The sequence below is a fragment of the Oryctolagus cuniculus genome, chromosome 2 (genome assembly GCF_964237555.1).
Source record: "Oryctolagus cuniculus chromosome 2, mOryCun1.1, whole genome shotgun sequence".
In the NCBI taxonomy this organism is placed as follows: domain Eukaryota; kingdom Metazoa; phylum Chordata; class Mammalia; order Lagomorpha; family Leporidae; genus Oryctolagus; species Oryctolagus cuniculus.
In genome coordinates, this window is record NC_091433.1 from 41443009 (window position 1) to 41466213 (window position 23205).

A 23205-nucleotide genomic window follows, 5' to 3' on the forward strand; every position below is an offset into this window, starting at 1 on the left:
GGGAAGCGGACTCTGTGTGTAACTATAAAGCATGGCAGTGCTGTCCAGCTGCAGGGAGAGAATGCTAGCAGGTCGCACTGCATGCAGGGAGCCTGAGGAAGGACTCCACTAGGAAAATAGGGCTGGGAAAGTTGCGATCACCGGCAAGAAGCAGAGTGGGTCGGTCACCTCTGCTTGGCCCAGCCCGAAACAGGAACTTGCTGCACATTCCAAGAAGGGCATGAGCCTGAAAACGGGAAGAGGGTGTCACTTCTGGGAAAGCAGCACGTGATAAGGCAGCCCCCAGAAGGAAATGATGACCTCCACAGAGGCCATGTGGGCACCACCTACACTAGGCCCATCTTCCACAGCATAAGCTGAGTTTCCCTGAAAGTAAGGCATCCCAAGGCTAGTGTGACAGGAGTCTTCCTAGAGGCAGTGAACACAAGAAATGGCAACAAGAGCTGAATGAGCAGTGAGCCACGCACCTAACTAAAGCGAGGGATCCAGGTGGGTTTTGCTTCCCAGGGCAATGTGACCAGCTGGACACGACGCACAGAGTGGTGTACGAACGCGAGGCTTAGCATGAAGATATGCCCAGGCTGATTGGAAAATGTGTACCGTGGGTAGAGACAGGGAAAATGGCAGCACACCGCCATGACCAAACCACACTAGTCTCTAGGTAGAGGCTGGTTAAGAAATCTATACTCTATGGAACTGGCATTCAGCCTAGAAGTTGTCAGCTGAATGCATACCATATCAGAGTGCCTAGGTTTGAGTCCTGGCCCTGCTCCTGACTCCACTTCCTTGCTAATGCACACTATGGGAGGCAACAGGTGATGGTTCAAGTACTTGGGCCCCTGCTACTCATGTGAGAGGCCCAGACTGAGTTCCTGGCTTCCAGGTTCAGCCTGGTCCAGCCCCACACTTGCAATATCATCCTCTCTCTGTCTGTCTGTCTCTCTCTCTGCTTCTCAAATAAATAAATAATTTTAAAGGAATTTATATTCTAGACCCTAATGACAAATTGAACAAAAATCTCTACTTTTTCTCCCTGCTGAAAGCCCAATAAAATAACAGTAAAGGAATTTTTTTCTTGACTGTATAAACAAGCAAGGATGGAAAGAATGAGAAGAGACAATGGCAAAAACATTTAAGTGGACAAGTGGAAGCCAAGACACAATCAGATTTATATAACAGAATCTCCAAAAAGCTGAAGAAGTAAAGACAACTGGACTTTCTGTGAGGAGAGGGGTAAGCTAAAAATAAGGAGACTTTTTAAAAGTCTTAGATTCTTCCAGGTCCCTTCAGCTACTCTAAGCAATCACATGGTTGCCACTCCACTACCCCAGCAAAAGAACCCTAACCGGTCCCACACCCTCCAGTGCCTCTGTATATCAGCTCAGGTACCTTCCTGAAAAGCCACGTGAACACCTGTGCACCAGATGCCAAGACTTTCCCTCTCTAACAAAGAAAGTAGAGGGGAGGAAATTACCAATGAGATAATGTAACCAAATTTCCCAAACTAAAAAACGTCCAGTTTCCAGATTCAAAGAGCCCCAGGCATAACAGATAAAAACAGACCCATAGCAAGGTGCAGCATCATGAAGCTTCAGGATTGTGGAGACAGAGAGAAAATCCCACAAAGGTTCAGAGAGGACCTGGCAGGTTTGTATACACAGATCACAAGGAAAATTTGAGGAACCTGAACAGTGCTGAATTTCTCAACAGCAACAGCCACAAGCTAGAAAGCCTTCAAACTCTCCATCCAGAACTCTACACTCTGCCAAACTATCAACTCAAAGTTAAAAATAGAGAATCTCAGGCAGTACTGATCTCAGAACAAGAGATACCCCATGCATTCTTTTCCAGAAAGCTCCTGGAGGACGTGCTCAATCAAAACAGAGGGAGCTACAGGTGCCAAGGGATGACACAATGCGGAGAGAGATGACAAAGGCAGACCCTCAGAGTGACAACAGTGCCCATGTGTAGAAGGCAACCAGTGTAGACAACAGCAAGCTAGAAAGTTCAGGAAGAGTCTCCTGAAGAAGATGAAATCGACAGAAGACCTGATGTATCAGAAGGAATATTTAGAAAACTGACCAAGAGTTGTGGGTTGAATTAATGATGAGCCATTATTAACTGCAAGGAAAATAAAACATGTCCTTGGCTTACCTACGTATATTAACCTAACCATTAATCAATATGCTGTTAACTATTCCAAGGACAGGAAAATACAGAAGCTGTGTTTATGTTGGGGGTTGGGGAGAAAAAGAGGGCCAGCTCATCACGTTCCACAGTGGGAAGTTAACAATGTTTAAAATCGAAAACCTGAAGACATAGCAACTACAAGCAATAAATGCCAAAGAATTACAAGTGGTAGTTTCTGGAAAGGGAAAACATCTTGAATAGAAGTTTAAAACCAAAAAATAACAAATCAGCATTTTTTACCTTTGTTCCCCTAATAATCTATTTTTTTAAATTCTAACCTTGTTTTTTAAAATTCTAACCTTGTTTCCTCTAAACAAAATAAAAAGCCATTTTCTATATCTAGAACACATTAGCTATGGTCATCTGAGCTCTGAGCAGTCAAACATAGCTCTGAGCAGTCAAACATAGTAGGGAAATGAATACAAATAATCCAATCTAAGGAAGGCTTGGTGGAGCAAGGGAAGAAACCAAAAGACAAGCCCAGGTGGAGGCAAGTTGGTAGATGGAGGCAACTACTGGATCCCTCTCCTCTGTTTGTTTCAACAAAGCTATTCTCATGCAGGCTAGCCCTGTAGCATATCAGGGTGCAACATCGCAGAATGCTGCAACGCTAGCATCCCATATGGGCTCCAATTTATGTTCTGGCTGCCCTGCTTCCGATCCACCTCCCTGCTAACGTGCCTGGGAGGCAGCAGAGTATGGCCCAAGTGCTTGGGCCCTTCACCCATGTGGGAGCTCCTGGTTTTGGCCTGGCCCACCCCTGGCCATTGTAGCTGTCTAGAAGTGGTGAACTAGCAGATGGAAGATCTCTCTCCCTCCCTCATCCCTCCCTCTCTCTCTCTCTCTCTCTCTCCCCATGTGTTTCTCCCTTTCTATGTGTGGCTCTTTCAAAAAAAAAAAAAAATAGAAAATCTTTTATTTATTTATTTTTTTGACAGGCAGAGTGGACAGTGAGAGAGAGAGACAGAGAGAAAAGAAAATCTTTTAAAAATAAATTTAGGCCGGTGCCGCGGTTCAATAGGCTAATCCTCAGCCTGCGGCGCCGGCACACCGGGTTCTAGTCCCGGTCGGGGCGCCGGATTCTGTCCCGGTTGCCCCTCTTCCAGGCCAGCTCTCTGCTGTTTTCCAAGAGTGTAGTGGAGGATGGCCCAAGTCCTTGGGCCCTGCACCCGCATGGGAGACCAGGAGAGGCACCTGGCTCCTGCCTTTGGATCAGCGCGGTGCACCGGCCGCGGCGGCCATTGGAGGGTGAACCAACAGCAAAAGGAAGACCTTTCTCTCTGTCTCCCTCTCACTATCCATTCTGCCTGTCAAAAAAAAATTTTTTAAAAATTAAAAATAAAAATAAATTTAAAAAGCTATTCTCGTGGCATAATCACATGGCATAGGATAATTTTACAACTGTCCATGGCCTATTTCCTTCCTTCCTTTCTTTTTTTTTTAGATTTATTTATTTATTTGAAAGTCAGAGTTACACAAAAAGAGGAGAGGCAGAGAGAAAGAGGGGTCTTCCATCCGCTGGTTCACTCCCCAGTTGGCTGCAATGGCTGAAGCAGTACCAATCTGAAGCCAGGAGCCAGGAGCTTCTTCGGGGTCTCACACGCAGGCACAGGGGCCCAAGGACTTCTGCTTTCCCAGCTCATATCAGAGAGCTGGATTGGAAGTGGAGCTGCAAGGACTCGAACCGGTGCCCATATGGGATGCAGGCACTGCAGGCAGCAGCTTTACCCATTACGTCACAGCACCACCCCCAGTTCACTCCTTTCTAACAGATTCAAATGCCTGATTTATATCACTAATCCAAACAAGGCCACTCATCTGGGTTCAACTTCATTTACTCCACTTTGCCTACTTCAGACTAAATAAGAAGAGAGTGTAGTAAGGGCTCTGAAACAAGTGACATCATTAACAGCAGGTGTGTATGGGGCAAACATGGAGGGCCCCACTCCAGGCCGAGGATCCAACATCCCTGCTACTCTGTGGCCCAAGTCTCCCTGCCCTAAACAGTATGGTGATTCTCTGCAGGGGCAGAAATGTGGGGAGCGCTGGGGTGGAAGCCAAAGAGCTGGAAGAGCTGGGCCAGGGAGGAGAGCACCAATCCGGTCAACCAGGAGGAACCTGTAGGCAGGGGCGTGGCTGAAGGCACAAGGCCCAGGTTCCCAGCACTTTGTATGCTGCAAGGCAGGCAAGGAAGCCAGTCATCAGTCCCCAAGCCTAAAAGTGGGCCAGCCACTGCCCATACCTCTCCAACCGCCCAGACAAGGGTCACCTCCAGAGAGCAAAGGTTGCCTGCTCTGAGCTTTACCATGGATGAAAAAAACACAGCTAGTTGTTCAGGAAACATAACTACCTTGATACAGAATGAAGTAGGTAGACAGACTGAAAAAAATCCTGGGCCATACATTGATACCCTTTCCTCTTTGGGAGGATGTGACAATTCTAATTCACAGGCCTATGTGGAACACAGGCGTCGTCAACCAGAGCACAGCACCGACGTGCAGGTTCTCCTGACACGGTTGCACATCCCAGTGCGGGAAGAATCCAGATCAACCCCTCACAGCTCAGTATGCAACCTCAAAGTGGCAAGAGCAGTAAACACTGATCACATGAAGTATGGGGGACATAAGTCTTTCATAAACACTGAAAATGTAACTAAACTAAAAAATAGTTTCAAATGCATAATGTGAAAATTACCCACACTCCTTTTTTCCTCATACAGATCATGGTATTCCATTCTACATGTGAGTCTTGCCAAATAAAGAGCTAAAAGTGTCACTACACTGTTAAATCCCAAAATGTAAGTGGGAGAGCAGTTGGTTTGTTGGGTTTTGTATTTTGGTGTTTTTTTTGTTTTTTCTTTTTTCCCCAGCAATCATCTGAAAGAGAGCAAACTGTCATAGTTTCCTATGCAGAAAGTGGAAAAATACAGGGCATATGCACAAAATCTATAACTACTTTGGATGACTTTCAAACCCACAGAGACTTAGCCACTAGCTATCCTGTTCTTCCAAGTTAGCATTCAGATCAACCCTTCTCATCAAATATTCCAGCTTCAGGGACCTGCGTTAGGGCCTAGTGGCTTAACCCCTCCCTGCAACACCAGAATCCTACATGGGCAACAGTTCCAGTCCAAGCTGCTCCATTTCCAATCCAGCTCACTTCCAATCCAGCTCCCTGCTAATGCACCTGGGAAAACAGCTGAATTTGGCCTAAGTGCTTGGGCCCCTGCACCCACCTGGGGGACCAGGAGGAAGCTCCTGGCTACTGGCTTCAGGCTAGCTCAGCCCCTGCCATTGCAACCATTTGCAGCCATTTGGGGAATGAACGTAAGACCTGTCTCTCTAACTCTTTCCAAAAATTTCAAAAGGTTTTAAAAAATAATTCCAGTTTGCAAAGAATGGTAACAGATGCGCTTGTTTTTGAACCTGATACACAGCAACAAGTTATTGCTTCAAGAAAAAGGGCCAAATCAAAAGTACAGATCTGAGGCGAAGTACACACTCCCACGTCGAGCCTCGAGCTTTACCCAATACATGTATTCGCCAAGCCCCTATTTTCAAGATCCAAACACAATTTCCTCGGCGGGGAAAAATGTGACCTTGACGCCGTGAGGCAAATCGCACACATGCAACTGGAACAAAGTCGGTTCTGCCAACTTCCAATCGAGACCGCGCTGCCGCCGCCGGGGGCAGAATGGAGGAAGCAGCCGTGCCGCGCCCCTGGGGCGGCGAACCCATCGCGGAACGAGCCGCGGAGAGCCTTCGCGCCCGGACCTGAAGAAAAAGGGCTCACAAGAAATCACGCCGGAGCCCGGGAGGCGGAGAGGCCGCAGCTGCCCGGAAGGCGCGGCCACACCGGGGCACGCACCTGTCCTCCCTGCCTGGACCGAAGGAGAACGCTTTCTCACCTGGCATGGCATGCCTGCGCTCACGGCGGCGCGGAGGTGAGAAAACCACCCCTGGGCTAGGAGGAGCAGTCTCGGCTTTTGAAGGCCACCGCTCGCCGCGCACCTCCCCGTCCTGACCCGTCCCCGCCCGGGGCCACGCACTCCCGGGGCCGCCCCAGCCGGCCCTCGACGTCCTTACCTCGCCGGAGATCGCCCGCTGCGGCGAGCTGCGGACAGAGTGATCTGACCCGCTCTGCGGAGTCGCCGGCCCCGCCCCCGCCCCCGATCGCCCCGCCCCCGCCGCGGCGCCCCTGTTGCCCCGCCCTGTCCCCCGATCGCCTCGCCCCGCCGGGTCCCGCCCCTCGCCGCTCCCGATCGCTCAGCCCCGCCCCTGTCGCCCCGCCCAGTCCCCAATCGCTCCGCCCCGCTCGCTCTCGCGCAAGCCCTTGGCGACCGATTTCCCCAGCGCCCAGTAGCGATTTCGAGACTTAGAGGCCACGGTGGGCCAGAAACACGTCTAGAACTCCGGAGTTTCAGGGAACTCTCCTGGGTTTCCAGAGAAGAACTGGTTCTCGTCCCAGGAGAACCGGCCCGCGGGGGGAACCCCGAGCACTGCCACCTGTCGGAGTTAGGACATGCACCTCCCTGGGCTTAGCTGTGGCCGGCCAGGCAGGTGACACGGAGCAATGGAGCGAAGCAGCGGGTTTTACCAAAAGAATGAGTCATTTTACTGTCGAACCTGAGCCAGCGGAGCGTCTCTGACACTTAGAGGGTCGCGTGCGTTATTCGTGGGTTAACCCTCCACTCGCTCGCTCTAGACTGTGTGGCAGGCACTTCTCTAGATACTTCACATGTATTAAAATATCTCGGAAGTGTATCTTACCAGGATCCCCGTGGCAAACGTAAATCAGAGACGTGTTAACGCAGTTTGCCTCCTGTCACCCAACCGAGAAGTTGAGAAGCTGGCTTTCAAACCCAGGAAGGCCTCTGCAGTGTTGGCTCTTACCGCTCACCAAAATGAGGGTGCCGGCTGCTTACGTGAACTGTTAGAGCTGGGGAATGGGAGACCAGCCTTTTATTCTGCTGTGGGATGAAAGACAGGAAGCCATGAACAAGCCAGTGGAAAATGACACCATTTCACACAAAGCAGGGTCCTGGAGGCTTCTCCTGGGAGTGGAGCTGAGATCTGAAGAGTACATGGTGGTGGTGGTGGGGGGGGCTGCAGTCATTAAGAACTTGGGATACCTTCATTCCCTATCGCCTTTCCTGGGTTCCAGTCCCAGCTCTGCTCCCAACTGCAGTTTCCTATTAATAATGCAGACCCTGGGAGGCAGCAGGGATGGCCCAAGCACTTGGGTCTCTGCCCCGCATAGGGGAGACCTGGATGGCATGTCAGCCTGGCTGTAGGCATTTGGGGGCACAAATCATCAAATGGGAAATATCTCTCTCTCTCTCTGCTGAATGAATGAATGAATGAAAAGCAGCCAACCTGGAGATTAAGCTGAGGGGATGACAACCTGCATTGTTGTTTGGGAACTGAAGGTAGTGCCTTCCCAGATGATTTCCCCTTTGACCAGGGGAAGAAAGCCAGGATTCCATTTCAGCAGAGGGGAACTGAGAGGCAGGGAGGATTTAGTGAGGTACCTAAAGTTATACAATTAGTTAGGGGAAGGGGGGATGGGAAGCGCACAGATTGGAATGAAGACCTTCTGACTCTACATCCTCTTTCACCCCGTGAAGGCCTTGAGTCTAAGACCTGAATTCTGAATGAATCTGGGTAGATTTCTCCTTTGTGAACTGCTGTCTTTCCCCTCACCCAGTCTCTCCTGCCTCTTACCCATTAGGATGCTGGTTTTCACTATTAACACAATTTCTTTGAAGGGCTGGATGCATGAGTCCTCTGAAATTGTATGTGTGAACACCTGTCTGTGTGTGTGCATGGAGAAATAGTTATTATTTTTTAATTTGACAGGTAGAATTATAGACAGTGAGAGAGAGAGACAGAGAGAAAGGTCTTCCTTCCATTGGTTCACTCCCCAAATGGCCGCCACGGCTGGCGTTGTGCCAATCCGAAGCCAGGAGCCAGGTGCTTCTTCCTGCTCTCCCACGCAGGTGCAGGTGCCCAAGCACTTGGGCCATCCTCCACTGCCCTCCCAGGCCACAGCAGAGAGCTGAACTGGAAGAGGAGCAACCGGACTAGAACCCGGTGCCCATATGGGATGCCGGCGACACAGGCGGAGGACTAACCAAGTGAGCCACGGCGTCGGCCCCGAAATAGTTATTATTATATAATTATAGTCACAAAGTTAATCTCTCAAGAAAAATTTTAGTCTGGTTACCAGAGGACTTTAAAAGATTTAGGGAAAATGGAATTAAAAGGTAAATTTATTTTGGTGCCAAATTTTTAGATCTATCCTTACAATGGATCTTCAAAGAATTCATGGAAAATGTGTATTATGAAAAAACTATGCATGTACTTCAAAACCTTGAAACCAATATAAGCACCATTTAATTCCATTTTCCATTAACTTGTTGAAGTACCCTCATATATTTACAGGTAGGAAGATTTAGAACTTTTCATCGGGGCCAGCACTGTGGCGTAGCAGGTAAAGCCACTGCCTGCAGTGCCAGCATCCCATATAGACACCAATTCGAGACCTGGCTGCTCCACTTCCAATCCAGCTCTCTGATATGGCCTGGCAAAGCAGTATAGGATAGCCTAAGCCCAAGCCCTTGGACCCTTGCGCCTGTATGGGAGACCTGAAAGAAGCGCCTGGCTCCAGGCTTCAGATTGGTGCAGCACCGGCCATTGTGGCCAACTGGGGAGTGAACTAGCGGATGGAAGACCTCTCTCCTCTCTCCTCTCTCCTCTGTCCCTCTCCTCTCTCTGTGTAACTCTTTCAAATAAATAAATAAATCTTTTAAAAATTTTTTTCATCATTTTGAGAGATCCCAGAAATGGAAGAGCAACTGCGTTTAGGGGTTAACTCATTGTGGTGATTAACAGAACTAATTTCCAGTTCACTTTGCCTATTCCAGCTGGATGATGCTGGTGTCTCATATTCTTGACTTAATGGAAGTGAAACTCTCAAAATTAATGAAGTTTCACTGGGAGAGCAGCAAACCCAGATCCTCACATAACTCCTTCGTAAAAAAGTTTAAAATTAAAAAAGAAAAAAAAAAAAAGTCTGCATTGTCACTTCTAACTTGCAAGGAAACCAGAGAGGATAAATCTGTAAATAATACACCTACATAACTCTTGATACTTGGGTAATTTTCTTTTTTTTAAGATTTATTTATTTATTTGAAAGTCAGAGTTATACAGAGAAGGAGAGGCAGAGAGAGAGGTCTTCCATCCACTGGTTCACTCCCCATTTGGCTGCAACGGCCGGAGCTGCGCTGATCCAAAGCCAGGAGCCTGGAGCTTCTTCCAGGTCTCCCACGCAGGTGTAGGGGCCCAAGGACTTGGGCCATCTTCTACTGCTTTCTGGGGTAATTTTCATGTTATACTGTTTCCTAAAGAAAGCATTCATGACACTACCAATTAAACAGGTTAAATAGGTGGTTTCCACAGGTCTGTCATTCACAGGTAACAAGCAGAGAGCTCTGAAAACTGCTTTTAGCAGGGTGTTGATAGAAGAGTGGAGAGGATAGAAAGACCATTGAGGCCAGCACCGCGGCTCACTAGGCTAATCCTCCGCCTGCGGCGCCGGCACACCGGGTTCTAGTCCCAGTTGGGGCGCCGGATTCTGTCCCGGTTGCCCCTCTTCCAGGCCAGCTCTCTGCTGTGGCCAGGGAGTGCAGTGGAGGATGGTACAAGTGCTTGGGCCCTGCACCCCATGGGAGACCAGGATAAGCACTTGGCTCCTGCCTTCGGATCAGCGCAATGCACAGGCTGCAGTGCACCGGCCGTGGCGACCATTGGAGGGTGAACCAATGGCAAAGGAAGACCTTTCTCTCTGTCTCTCTCTCTCACTGTCTACTCTGCCTGTCAAAAAAAAAAAAAAAAAAAAAAAAAAAAAAAAAAAAAACCATTGAGAACTTCAACTAAATCAATGAAAAGGTGTAACAGTTGAACTCAGAATGTGGTTGGCTAAAAAGAAAAAGTTTCACCTTTATATTCTATATTTTATTTAGTATTTCTTATATGAAAACACAATACAAAGTTTGGGCTACACAACTCAAACACTGGGCCCTAGTCAAAAAAAATATTGCCTACAAGGAGAAGATTCAAACAACATTATTACTATCTGGTTTATTTTAATAAAATTCAGAAATAGGAAAAAGGAATTTATGTAACCTTCTTGGAGATGAAGATTTCTCCTTATAAAACATCTCCATGACTTCTATAAAATTTGCACTGTCAGGTTAACTAATTTCAAGCCCTTGAGAGAGGAGAATGCCACCTTTGAACTTGCATATGGATTCCACATGGTGCATATGAAGATATACAGAATCAACCTGGAAGGCTTATAATAAAGCAGTGTTTGTATTTGGAGCTTCTGGCACTCTTTTTTGTAAGTCTTGGGCTTCCTCGTGTAACCTTTTTCCAACCCAAAAGAAATATGGCTCATCACAGGTGTTAATACTTGTGTGTTGACGCTGACCTCAGAATTGGCCCTTAAGGCATTCTGGTCTGGCTGAAGAGCCCACAAGAGCATTTCAAGCATGGAAAGCCAAGACACTGTGGCAAAAAGTGTCCTACATGAAGGACCTCCATGGGTGAGACCACAGTGGAAAGAACTGGTCATCAATGAAGGATGTACTTTTCTCTGTAAGGAGAGAACTTCCGCTTTGCTTATGGCCTTGTCTAAATACTGAAGGAGTTTGTGGATTCAAAAGGCTTCCACAGCCTAGGCAGCTCATGTCAAGAGGCTCGGGTGATCACTGACATCGTACATAAGAGTGTTAATTGTTAAATTAACAACAGGAGTCACTGTGCACTAACTTCCCATGCAGGACCTGTGTCCTCAAAGAGTTGTATTATGAGAGTTAATAGTAAAACTTGTTCTCAAAGATTTACTTCCTTTTAGTGTACTAAGTGGATGATATTCTTATGGCTCATATTATAGTTATGTCTAAGTTTTCACAAAAAATGTATCTTTCTTGGGTTTTTCTTTAAAGTTAATTAAGTTTCTCCCAAAAAAAAAGCTTAAAAAAAAAAAAAAAAAAGAAGTAATGGGCCAGCACTGTGGTGTAGTGGTTAAGGCTGCTGCTTGCAGTGCCAGCATCCCATATGGGTGCCAGTTCAAGACCCAGCTGTTCCACTTCCAATCCAGCTCTCTGCTATGGCCTGGGATAGCAGTAGAAGATGGCCCAAGTCCTTGGGCCCCTGCACCCATGTGGGAGACCCAGAAGAAGCTCCTGGCTCCTGGCTTCAGATCAGCACAGCTCCAGCCGTTGTGGACATCTGGGGAGTGAACCAGCAGATGGAAGACCTACCCCTTCCCCTCTGCCTCTCCTTCTCTTTCTGTGTAACTCTGACTTTCAAATAAATAAAATAAATCTTTAAAAAGAAAAAGAACCACAATTAAAAAAAGAACTGAAAAAAATAGTTGTGTATTGAATGAATGAATGGAAATAATGATGATAATAATTCAGGCCTTATCACTCTTGTATAGAGTCTGTTCTTGCATAAATATGATTTCCTGGTATGTGCTATGTCTGCCTCTCTCTCCATCATGAGCTGAAATTGGCTGCTTCCTTGGAACTACTTACACAGAGTGGAGGAAAGAGTTGTAAATGTTAAATGCAAAATCAAAAATCATACCCCTGGAAACTTGAAAACAGAATTTTTTTTATTTATTTGAAAGAGAGAGGTAGAGACAGAGAGAAAGGTCTTCCATCTGCTGGTTCACTCCCCAGATGGCTGCAACAGCCGGAGCTGTGCCAATCCAAAGCCAGGAGCCAGGCGTCTCTTCCTGGTCTCCCATGTGGGTGCAGGGGCCCAAGCACTTGGGCCATCTTCTGCTTTCCCAGGCCATAGCAAAGAGCTGGATTGGAAGATAAGCAGCCGGGACTAGAACCAGTGCCCAGGGATGCAGGCACTTCAGGCCAGGGCTTCAACCTGCTGCACCACAGCGACGGCTCCCATAAACAGAATTTTTAAAAGAAAGAAAAAGTATCATATACAAAGTACATTTATAAGATCATCATTATAACAATAAGACAATTCAATGTCACCAATAATAAGGAAATGTTGAGTATTTATCAGTGATATGGAATATCAGGACATCATTAAAACTATTATCTACGTGGTGGGCTTTTGGCTCGCTGTTCAGATGCTGGTTAGGATGCTCACATCCCATTTCAGAGTCCCCGAGTCAAGTCTTGGCTTCAGTTTCTCCAGCTTCCTGCTGATGCAGACCCTGGGAAGCAGCAGATGGTGGCTCCTGGACTTGAGTCCCTGCCACCCACATAGCAAACCTGCATTAAGCTCTGGGCTCCCATGTTTGGCCTGGCCCAACCTGGTCATGGTGGGCATTTGGAACATGATGACAAAGAGAATCCCCCCCTCATATTTTTGTCTCTCTGCCTCTCAACTAAATTTAATATATACATATATAGAATTTATGCTAAAAATAAAAATGTGGAAGAAAATGTATGAGCAAGACTATATGTAAAAAAATGTAGAGCACAATGCCTTATGTACCTTGTGACTGCAAATAAATAAAATTATGTGGAAAAAATTGTAAGGATGATAATAAGAATTACAGTTAACAGGTACTGAGAGAATTCCTATATGCCAGAATCTTTTCCAAGTGCATAAAATTATTTCATCTAATCTCACAACAACTCTATGTGGTAGACAGTTGTCTTCATTTTACAGGTGAAGAAACTGTTGCAGAGAAGGCCTAAGTGATTCACCTAAACCTAAAGTCACACAGCTATGAAGTGGTAAAGCCAGATGTGAACATAGAGCAATATGACTCCTGAGTGTGCACTCTCAACTATGCAGAGTTGTGGAGAAAATAATCTTTGAATTTTGGCCCTTGTCCTATTTATAGTATTTTCTTGTATAACATTTTTATGCAGGCTGGTCAGTAATTGAAACCTTTTTAAGTCACAAATCTAGAAAATAAGGCATAGAAGTAAAACTGGATTGTCCTTAGAAGGACAGGTACAGCTGTACAGATGAGGAACACATCTGGATTGGGCCAGAATATATTTTGGATTTGGATCTAAATAGTGTTTCAAAGGAGTCCAGTAGTTCCATGACTTGGTAGTTTATAAAGGCTGAGGCAAAATGTGTTCTTCACAATAAAAACTATTACATTCAATATTATTAATATTAATACAAATATACTCTAGCCTGGGCTTACCCTGACTTTTTCCTTTGTCTAGAATATTCTATTCCTGGATCTTTTTGCAGTGACTTCATTCTCAGTGGCAGCAGTTGTGAAAATGTGGCCATCACTGCATTAGCAGGTAGCCAAGAAAACATGGGGGAACAAACCAGACAAAACTCACGGTTATGGTAGAGCCTGTATCCTGGTGGAAGGTCAGTGTTTCAGAACCCAGTTTAGCTTCAAGTACTAACATCCCCTTGTGGCAGTCTGAATAACGGCCATCCCTGTGATGTTCACATTTTAAAGCCCTGAAACATGTCAGTGTGTTAACTTACATGGCAAAGAGGACTTTGCAGATGGGGTTGAGTAGAGTCTTATAATGGGATGATTACTCTAGACTATCCAGATAAACCCAGTGTAATCACGAGGATCTTGATGAAAGAGAGAAAGGAGGATCAGTCAGAGAAGGAGATAGGACAGCACAAGTTAGGACAGACAGCAAGAGAGATTTGCACATTATGCACAGCTGACTTTGAGGATGAAAGAAAGGCCCACCAGCTAAGGAAAGTAAGCAGTTTCTAGAAGCTAGCAAAGGCAAGGAAATGCATTCTCCATTAGAGCTTCTAGCCCTACCAGGACCTGGATTTTAGCCCAGTGAGTCTGGTTTTGGATTCTGACCTCCAGAACTGTAAGGGTGTAAATTCGTATTGCTGTATTCTATAAGTCAGTAAGATTGCAGGGATGCATTGTAGCAGCAATAGGAAACTTACAGAGCCCTCAGTAAGAGTTGCTTTCTTTCAGATTTGTAAGAAATCAGCATTATGTTGGCACGATGTTCCATTGTGTCAGGACCCCAGTTCCTTCTACCCTTTCACACAGATGAGAGGACCTGGAGTAAAGTATGAGTTTCTCCAAGGACTCATTGGGCCATAAAGTCACCCACATCATTGATATCAGTTTGACCCTTTATCAGGTTTCCCCCTGGTGCCCCAAACTCTAAAAGCCCTTGCAATGGGTCCCTACTCTTTTTTGAAACCTTCCCCAAATTATGATTTCATAGTGAGTCTGATCATATTTTTTTCAGTCCTTGCTTTGTTTAAGACATGCACAGAGGGAACTTCAGAGCAAAGAACTGCATAGCATAGAACCCGGGCATGCGTAGAAGGAACCAGGGAAACCAGGGCAACACTGGAACTTAAATCCATCAGAGTCCCTTTAGGGGAAAATGTCCCTTCAACACAGAAATACAGAGCTAAATGTCCATCCTACCAGACTGGTCTGATTCCAAGCCCCTCCAACTAGAACTCGCCACACCAGGCATTTCCACATACCAGCTTATTATTATTATTATTTTAAATATGTCTCCTACCTAAATTCATAAAGCTTTCACTAGGCCTCCTTGTCAGAGAAGCAGATTTTCATCATTTCTCCTGGACAGCAATAAAGCCTTTCTCTTCTCAAAAGACCAGTCTTTCAAGTTGATTAGAAGCAACAGGAAGGCAAACCTACCTCATTCTCTTATATTGGTATTTCTCAAACTTGAGTGAATTTTGAATAAACCCTCTTAAACAAAACATTTTCATAAAATTCACTTACATACATGTAAATATGAAATTGATGCATTCTTTATGTTTACAGCATTTTATACATATTTAAAGTCAAAATGCATTTTCAACATAGAATCAAACAAGACTACAAACTCAGTTTTTGAGGCTACACACTCCTCCACCCTGTTGTGTCACCAGAGGCCATGTGGGGAAGAGTAAGAAGACACTCCTTTTTTTTTTTTTGTAAGAATTATTTTATTTATTTTAAAGAGTTACAGAGAGAGGTAGAGTCAGACAGAGAGAAGTCTTTCATTCCGCTGGTTCACTCCCAAAATGACTGCAATGGCTGGAGCTGCACCAATCCGAAGCCAGGAACCAGGAGCTTCTTCCAGGTCTCCCACATGGGTGCAGGGGCCCAAGGACTTGGGCCATCTTCTTCTGATTTCCCAGGCCATACCAGAGAGCTGGATCGGAATTCTTCTGATTTCCCAGGCCATACCAGAGAGCTGGATCGGAAGAGGAGCAGCTGGGTATAGAGCCAGCGCCCATATGGGATGCTGGCACTGCAGGCTGGGGCTTTAACCCACTGCCCCACAGCGCCAGCCCCAGAAGACACTCCTATCCCTCACAGCCAGCAAGGTTTTGGTGGAGGTCAAGTGGGGAGATGGAACTCCCAACCCCATCACCAAGCATCAGTGGATGTGGAATGGGAAACCTAGGCTTCTGCCCCTACATGGTAGCAGGCAGTGGAGATGACTTGCCTAGCCCCCTTCCTCTGCAAAGACAGTGTCAGAGGAGTCCAACTAAAACAAAAAGCTTAAATAAAATATTGAATCTAATAATATAATTCCCAAAGTGTCTGGTTTCAACTGAAAATTATTTAGTATACCATGAAACAGGAAGAACTCAAACGGAATGAAAAAGAAAATCAATAAATGGCAACACTGAGATGAACGGGATATTAGAGTTAACAGCCATCATAAAACTGCTTCAGTGAGCAAATCACAAACATGCTTGAAACCCATGAAGAAAATAGTTTCAGTAAGAAATGAAAGGCACAGAAAAAAAACTAGATGGAAATTTCAGAACTGAAAATATAATATAACCAAAATTTAAAACTCCATGCATGGCTTCAACAGAATGAGTGGGCAGAGGAAAGAATCAGTAAACTGGAAGATACAGCAATAGATTTACCCAAATTAGGAGTGGGGTTTCATGCAGTTGTCAAGCTGCCTCTTGGGGCACCCACATCTTGCATCAGTGCCTGGGTTTGAGTCCAAGCTTTGCACTTGATTCCAGCTTCCTGCTAATGTGCACTTAGGGAGGCAGCAGGTGATGGCTCAAGTAGTTGAGTCCCTGCCATCCATGTGAGAGACCTGAATTGAGTTCCTAGCTCCTAATCTGATCCAGCTCAGGCTGTTGTGGGCATTTGGGAAATGAACCAGTGGATGGAAGATCTGTCACTCTCTTGGTCTGTTTCTGTTTCTCTCTTATTGTCTCTCTGCCATTCAAATAAACAACAAAAAAAGAGTTTTAAAAATTACTCAAACTGAACAACAAATGCATAAATGAAAAAGCAATGAATAGTTATATGGCACTATAACAAAAAAATCTCTCATTTCTCAGAAGAATAGGAAGAGGACAGGGCTGAAAAAGAAATAATGGCCGAAAACTTTCCATATTTGGCACAAGACATAAATCTACAGAAAAGGAAGCTAAGTAAGCATTAAGCAAGAAAACACAAAAAATCACACTGATACACATCAGAGTCAAAGATATTAACACTAAAGACAACGAAAATCATCCCAAAAGCAGCAAGAGAGATGTGACATCTTACCTGGATGGGAGAAAAAGATTCAAATAATAATAGATATCTTTTCAGAAACCATGGAGAAGGAAGTAACATGACAGCTTTGGGTGCTAAAATAAAATGACCATCAGCTACCCCAAGTCCCATTTCCAGCCACAGCATGCTTCAAAAATGAAGAGGAACTCAAAACATTTTCAGATAAAATTAAGAGGATTTACTATCAGTTGATCTACCTAAAAGAATGGCACAAGGACATTCTCTAAATAGAAAGGAATCCATAAAAGAAGAAAACTTGGCAAATCAAGAAAGAAGAGGGAACACAATAAGAAAAATACAGGTAAATATAATAAACATCTTTTTCTAAATTATAATGAATAGATAAAGCAAAAAGTTACAATTCTGAATGATTTTAAAAGTATGCAAAGGAAATATTTAAGACAATTACAAATGGGAGAAGATAAAAGTGCATGAAGGAACTGAAGGTTCTATGCTTCCCTCAAATGGAAAAATTATGACATTAGTAGAAAATACACACACACACAAGCACACAAATGAGGGGGATCCAAAAGTTTGTGGGCAACTGGAATTTAAAAACAATGCAAAATTTCCATGAACTTTTTGAAACCTCTTTATAAGTATCCTCCTAAAGCATTCACTAAAATAGCTACACAAACAGATATACTAAAAAACACTATCAATAAGTCAAAATAGAATTCTAAAAACACCTCCCTCTCAACACTGATAGAGCAAATAGATAAAACTAGCAAGGGTACGGAGCTCATCACCACCAGCAACCAAGAGGATCTTATTGACACATAGAGAATACTCCACCCAACCGCAGAGAACACATTCATTTCAAGTGTCCACGGAAGTCTAAACTTGGGTCATTAAACAAACCACAATAAATGTAAAGTAATTGAAATCATATACAGTGTGTTTTCTGGTCATGATGAAATAAACTAAGAAATCAAAACAGATTAGTGACAAACAAATATTTAGAAAGTTAACAGTGCACTTATTCATACTCCATGGATCAAGAGGAGACCTTGGTGACACAACTGGTTAAGCTGCCACCTGCGAAGCTGGCATCCTATTATCAAAGTGCCCGTTAAAGTTCCAGCTGCTCTGTTTCCAATCCAGCTCCTTGCTAATGTGCCTGGGAAAGCAGTGGAAGATGGCCCAAGTGCTTGGGCTCCTGCCACTCACAAGGCACTTCCAGATGGAGTTCTAGGCTCCAAACTTCAACCTGGCCCAGCCCCAGCTATTGCAGGGAGAATAAACAAACAGATAGAAGATTCTCTCTCTCCCTCTCTTCCTCCTTCCTCCTCTCCCTCCCTCCTCCTTCCTCCTCTCCCTCCCTCCCTCTCTTTCTCTCCATCTCACTTTCCCTTCCTCTTCCTCTCCCTCTTCCTCTCCCTCTGCCACCTTCCTCTTTCTGTTACTCTGCCTTTCAAATAAATAAATATTTTAAACTATAAGGATGAAATCTTAAGGGAAAATGAGGAATACATCATACTGAATAAAAAGGAAAATACAATATATCAAAATTTGTGAAGCCCAGCTAAATGGTGTTAAGACAAACATTTATAGTAGTAAATGCATGCATTAGAGAAGAACAAACAAACAAACAACAACAAAATAAGAGCAAAACAGCAAGAGAAACAGTCTCAAATAACTGTTCTCAGCTCTCATTGTAGGTACCTAGAAAAAGAAGAGCAATATCGATCCAAAGCAAACTGAAGGAAGGAAATAATAAAGGTAAAAGCAGAAATCAATGCAATAAAATGGAAAGTCAATACAGAAAATAAACAAAAGAGTTGGCTCTTTTAAAAGAACGATAAATTGACAAACACCTAGCAAGATTGTCAAAACAAAAAGAGAGAAGACTCAAACTACCAATATCAAGAATGAAATAATGTATCATCAGAGCCTTTTCAGAAATCAAAAGGATAATAAGGAAATACTACAAACATCACACAGATAAATTAGACAATTTAGTTGAAATCAACTGATTCTTTAAAAACCACAAATTATGACAACTTAACCATTATGAAATAAGGAATTAAAATCCCTCAAATTGAATTCAGAATTTTTTTTTATTTGACAGATAGAGTCAGACAGTGAGAGAGAGAGAGAGAGAGAGAGAGAGAGAGAGAGAGAGAAAGGCCTTCTTTCCATTGGTTCACCTCACAAATGGCTGCTACGGCCGGAGCTACGCCAATCTGAAGCCAGGAGCCAGGTGCTTCATCCTGGTCTCCCATGCGGGTGCAGGCACCCAAACACTTGGGCCATCCTCCACTGCCCTCCCAGGCCACAGCAGAGAGCTGGACTGGAAGAGGAGCAACTAGGACTAGAGCCCAGCGCCCATACAGGATGCCGGTGCTGCAGGCAGAAGATTAACCAAGTGAGCCATGGCACTGGCCCCAGAATTCATAATTTTTAAAATGCTCAAAAAGAAATCTCCAAACCCAAGTGATCTCATTGGAGAATGCTCACAAATGTCTAAAGAATTAATTCCAATTTTTCACAATCTCTGCCAGAAAACAAAGCATAAAATGCACTTCTTGGTTCATTTTATGAGACTGATATTACCTTGATACCAAAACCAGAAAAAGACAAAAACCAAAAAGGAAACTATATACCAATATCATTCATTAATACTCCTGGAAAATCCTTAATAAAGTTAATAGACAAAATTGAGTAATAGTTTAAAAGAATTATATGCTATAATCAAATGAGACTTATTCCAGGGATAGAAGACTGTCTCAATGTTAGAAAAACAGAAAACAAAGACTTTAGCTCTGTTCAAAACAATTTTGCTACTCCTCAAAAAGATAAACATAGGGGGCTGGCATTGTGGTACAGTAGGTTAATCCTCTGCCTGCAGCGCCGGCATCCCATATGGGCACCAGTTCGAGTCCTGGTTGCTCCTCTTCCAATCCAGCTCTCTGTTATGGCCTGGGAAAGCGGCAGAAGATGGCCCAAGTCCTTGGGCCCCTGCACCCATGTGGGAAACCTGGAAGAAGCTCCTGGCTCCTGGCTTTGGATTGGCCCAGGTCCAGCCATTGCAGCGATTTGGGGAGTGAAACGGTGGATGGAAGACCTTTCTCTCTGTTTCTCCCTCTCACTGTAACTCCACCTCTCAAATAAATAAATTAAACTATTTTTTTAAGAAGTTAAACATAGAATTATTATATTACCCAGTAATTCCACTCATAGATTATACTCAAAATAACTAAAAGCAGGTACACAAATACCTGTCCATGGATATTTATAACAGCATCATTCATAATAGGCAAAAAGTAGAAACAGCAAACATCAGTTGAATAGACAAGCAAAATACAATGTATCCACACAATAGGATATTATTCAGCCAAAAAAAGAAATTAAGCACATGGATGGCCTTTTAAAACATTACATTAAGTAAAACAAGTGAGACACAAAAATTCACATATTATATTGGTTCCATTTATAGGAATTGATCAGCATAGGAAAATCCCTGGAAACCAGAGTAAACTACACAGAGGGACTGGGTGGGAGAAAGGAACTGCTAAGAGCACACAGTTTCTTTGGGGCATGGTGGAAATGTGCTGGAATTAGATAATAGTGATGATGGTGGTGAATCTACTACAAGCCACTGAAATGTATACTTTAAAATGGTGAATTTTATGTTAGGTGAATTATATCTCGATTTGAAAAAAAAAACTTTCTTAACAAGTGAAAATGCATGTTAAAAGGATGAAAACCCAAGCTACAGACTGTTAAAAATATATATAACCACCTATCTCAAGAAGATTGATATAAAGAAAGTATAACGAACTCTCAAAACTCTACAGTAAAGAAAAAAATCCACTTAGGAAGTGAGCAAAAGACATGAAGGGTCATTTCACTGAAGAAGATTTACAGAGCATAAATAAGCACATGAAAAAAGAATCATCCTCATCATCAAACACTTGATAACTGCAAATTTAAACCATAATGAAATATCAATGCACCGTTATCAGAATGGCTAAAATAAAACATAGTGACAACAAGAAATGCAGGCAAGAAGGTGGGGAAATTTGATCCCTAAGTCATTACTGGTAGGAATGTGAAATTGTACAGTTATTCAAGAAAGCAGTGTGGCAGTTTCTTTTTTATTTTAAAGATGTATGTGGGCCAGTGCTTTGGCACAGCGGGTTAATGCCCTGGCCTGAAGCGCCGGCATCCCATATGGGCACCGGTTTGAGACCCGGCTGCTCCACTTTCAATCCAGCTCTCTGCTATGGCCTGGGAAAGCGGTAGAAGATGGCCCAAGTCCTTAGGCCCCTGCACCCCCGTGGGAGACCCGGAAGAAGCTACTGGCTCCTGGCTTCGGATCAGCTCAGCTCCGGCTGCTGCAGCCATCTGGGTAGTGAACCATTGGATGGAAGACCCTTCTCTCTCTGCCTTTCCTCTCTCTGTGTGAAGCTCTGACTTTCAAATAAATAAATAAATCTTACAAAAGAAATTATGTATTGGGCTAAGCCTCTGCCTGTGGTGCCAGCATCCTATATGGACACTGGTTTGAGTCCCGGCTACTCCACTTCCAATCCATCTCTCTGCTATGGCCTGGGAAAGCAGTAGAAGATGGCCAAAGTGCTTGGGACCAGTGTGGGAGAAGCTCCTAGCTTCTGGCTACAGATTGGCTCAGCTCCAGCCACTGCAATCATTTGGGGAGTGAACCAGTAGATGTATGATTTCTCGCTCTGCCTCTGTCTCTCCTCTGTAACTCTGCCTTTCAAATAAATATTTTTTGTAAAAAAAGATTCATTTATTTGGGGCTGGGCTGTGGTGTAACAGATTAAGCCACCATCTGCAGTGCTGGTATCCCATATGGAAGCCAGTTCAGGTGCCAGCTGCTCCATTTTTGATCCAGCTCCATGCTAATGTGCCTGAGGATGGCACAAGTCCTTGGGCCCCTGCACCCACATGGAAGACCCGGAAGAAGCTCCCAGCTCCTGGCCTTGGCCTGGCCCATTTGGGGAGTGAACCAGCTGATGGAAGAGCTCTTGCTCTCTCTCTCCCCTTCATGCCTATAAATCTGCCTTTCAAATAAATAAGTCTTAAAAGAAAAAAGATCTATTTATTTATTTGAAAGACAGAGTTACATCAGTGAGGGAGAGACAGAGAGAGATCTTTCATCTGCTGATTCACTCCCCAAACAGCCATAACAACCTGGACTGAGCCAGGCCAAAGTCAGGAGCCAGGAACGTCTTCTGGGTCTCCTGTATGTGTGCAGGGACCCAAAGACTTGGACAATATTCCACTGCTTTTCCCAAGCACGCAAGCAGGGTGTTATATCAGAAGTGGACCAGCCAGAACACAAACACACCCATATAGGATACTGGTGTCTCATGTTACTAAATGTTGAGGAATACTACTAAGTGAAAAAGTTGACAAAAAGGGAAGTTGACAAAAAGGGTTACATACTATACGATTCTATGTACAAGAAGGTTCTTGAATGACAAAATTGTAGAAATGGGAACAATTTGGTTATTACCAGGTTTTAAGAAGTGAGTGGGGTAAGATGGAAGTGGGTATGGGTATAAAAGGGCAACATGAGGTATCTTTATGGAGATGCAATAGTTGTTCACTTCTCAAATCCTGGTAACAAGCATGGGTTGGCCAAGCCAAAGCCAGGAGATAAAAACTCAATTCAAGTCTCCTATGTGATAAGCATGAACCCAAGTACTTGAGCCATCATCTGCCACCTCCCTGGATACACATTAGCAGTAATGCTAGACTGGAAATAGAAGAGTAGAAGTGACTTGAACCAGGCACTCCCATAAGAAATGTGGGTGTCCCAGGCAGGAGTTTAACCACTGCATCACAAAACCTGCTCCTGTTGTGTGTTTTGACTGTTATCAGTATCAATAGCCTGACTGTGATAGTATAGTACAGTTTTGTAAGTTACTATTAGAGAAAATTGGGAAACACAAACTCTCTTTTTACTGACAACTGCATATGAATCAATAATTATCTCAAAATTAAAAATATATTTAAAATTAAAAAAATTAATAGATAATAATGAAAATAGCCAACATTTGTTCAGTGTTAAGTACTAAGAATGAACATAGCACTTAACCCACTTAATCCTCACAACAACCCTATAGAATAGATATGATCATTAGTTGTATCCTACAGATGAGAAAACTGAGAGTCAAAGAATAATTAGGCAACTTGCTCAAGTTTATGAGTTAATCATTAGTAGCATTATGATTCAAATGCAGCCTGTCTGGCCGCAGAATCAGTGGTCTTAACCAGCATGCTAATAATCAGACAACTTTACATACTTGGATTTTTCAGATTGCCTTGAAATTTACATGAACAAACCTATGTGACAACTTTTTAGCTTCTGTTCCCTTCAGGCAGGATATCATAGTACATTTGTCACAGAGCCACTACTCCCTGTCCAGTAAAATCTATTTTTTTACTTCCAGTTCATTTCATTCATTAGTAACA

The 23205-nt window shown here is 44.0% G+C and overlaps 1 protein-coding gene across 2 annotated transcripts in view; it reads right to left on the reverse strand.

Moving 5' to 3' along the window:
• Positions 1 to 6358, reverse strand: part of TEC (tec protein tyrosine kinase) — a 122456-nt gene extending 116098 nt beyond the window's left edge. Inside the window, exon 1 of one of the 2 annotated variants that reach the window (XM_008248628.4) lies at positions 6276 to 6358. The gene's annotated coding sequence lies outside the window, so the exon portion shown is untranslated. The remainder of the gene's footprint in view (positions 1 to 6275) is intronic. The other variant, XM_051831418.2, reaches the window with a different exon arrangement.
• Between the last annotated feature and the right edge of the window lie 16847 nt (positions 6359 to 23205).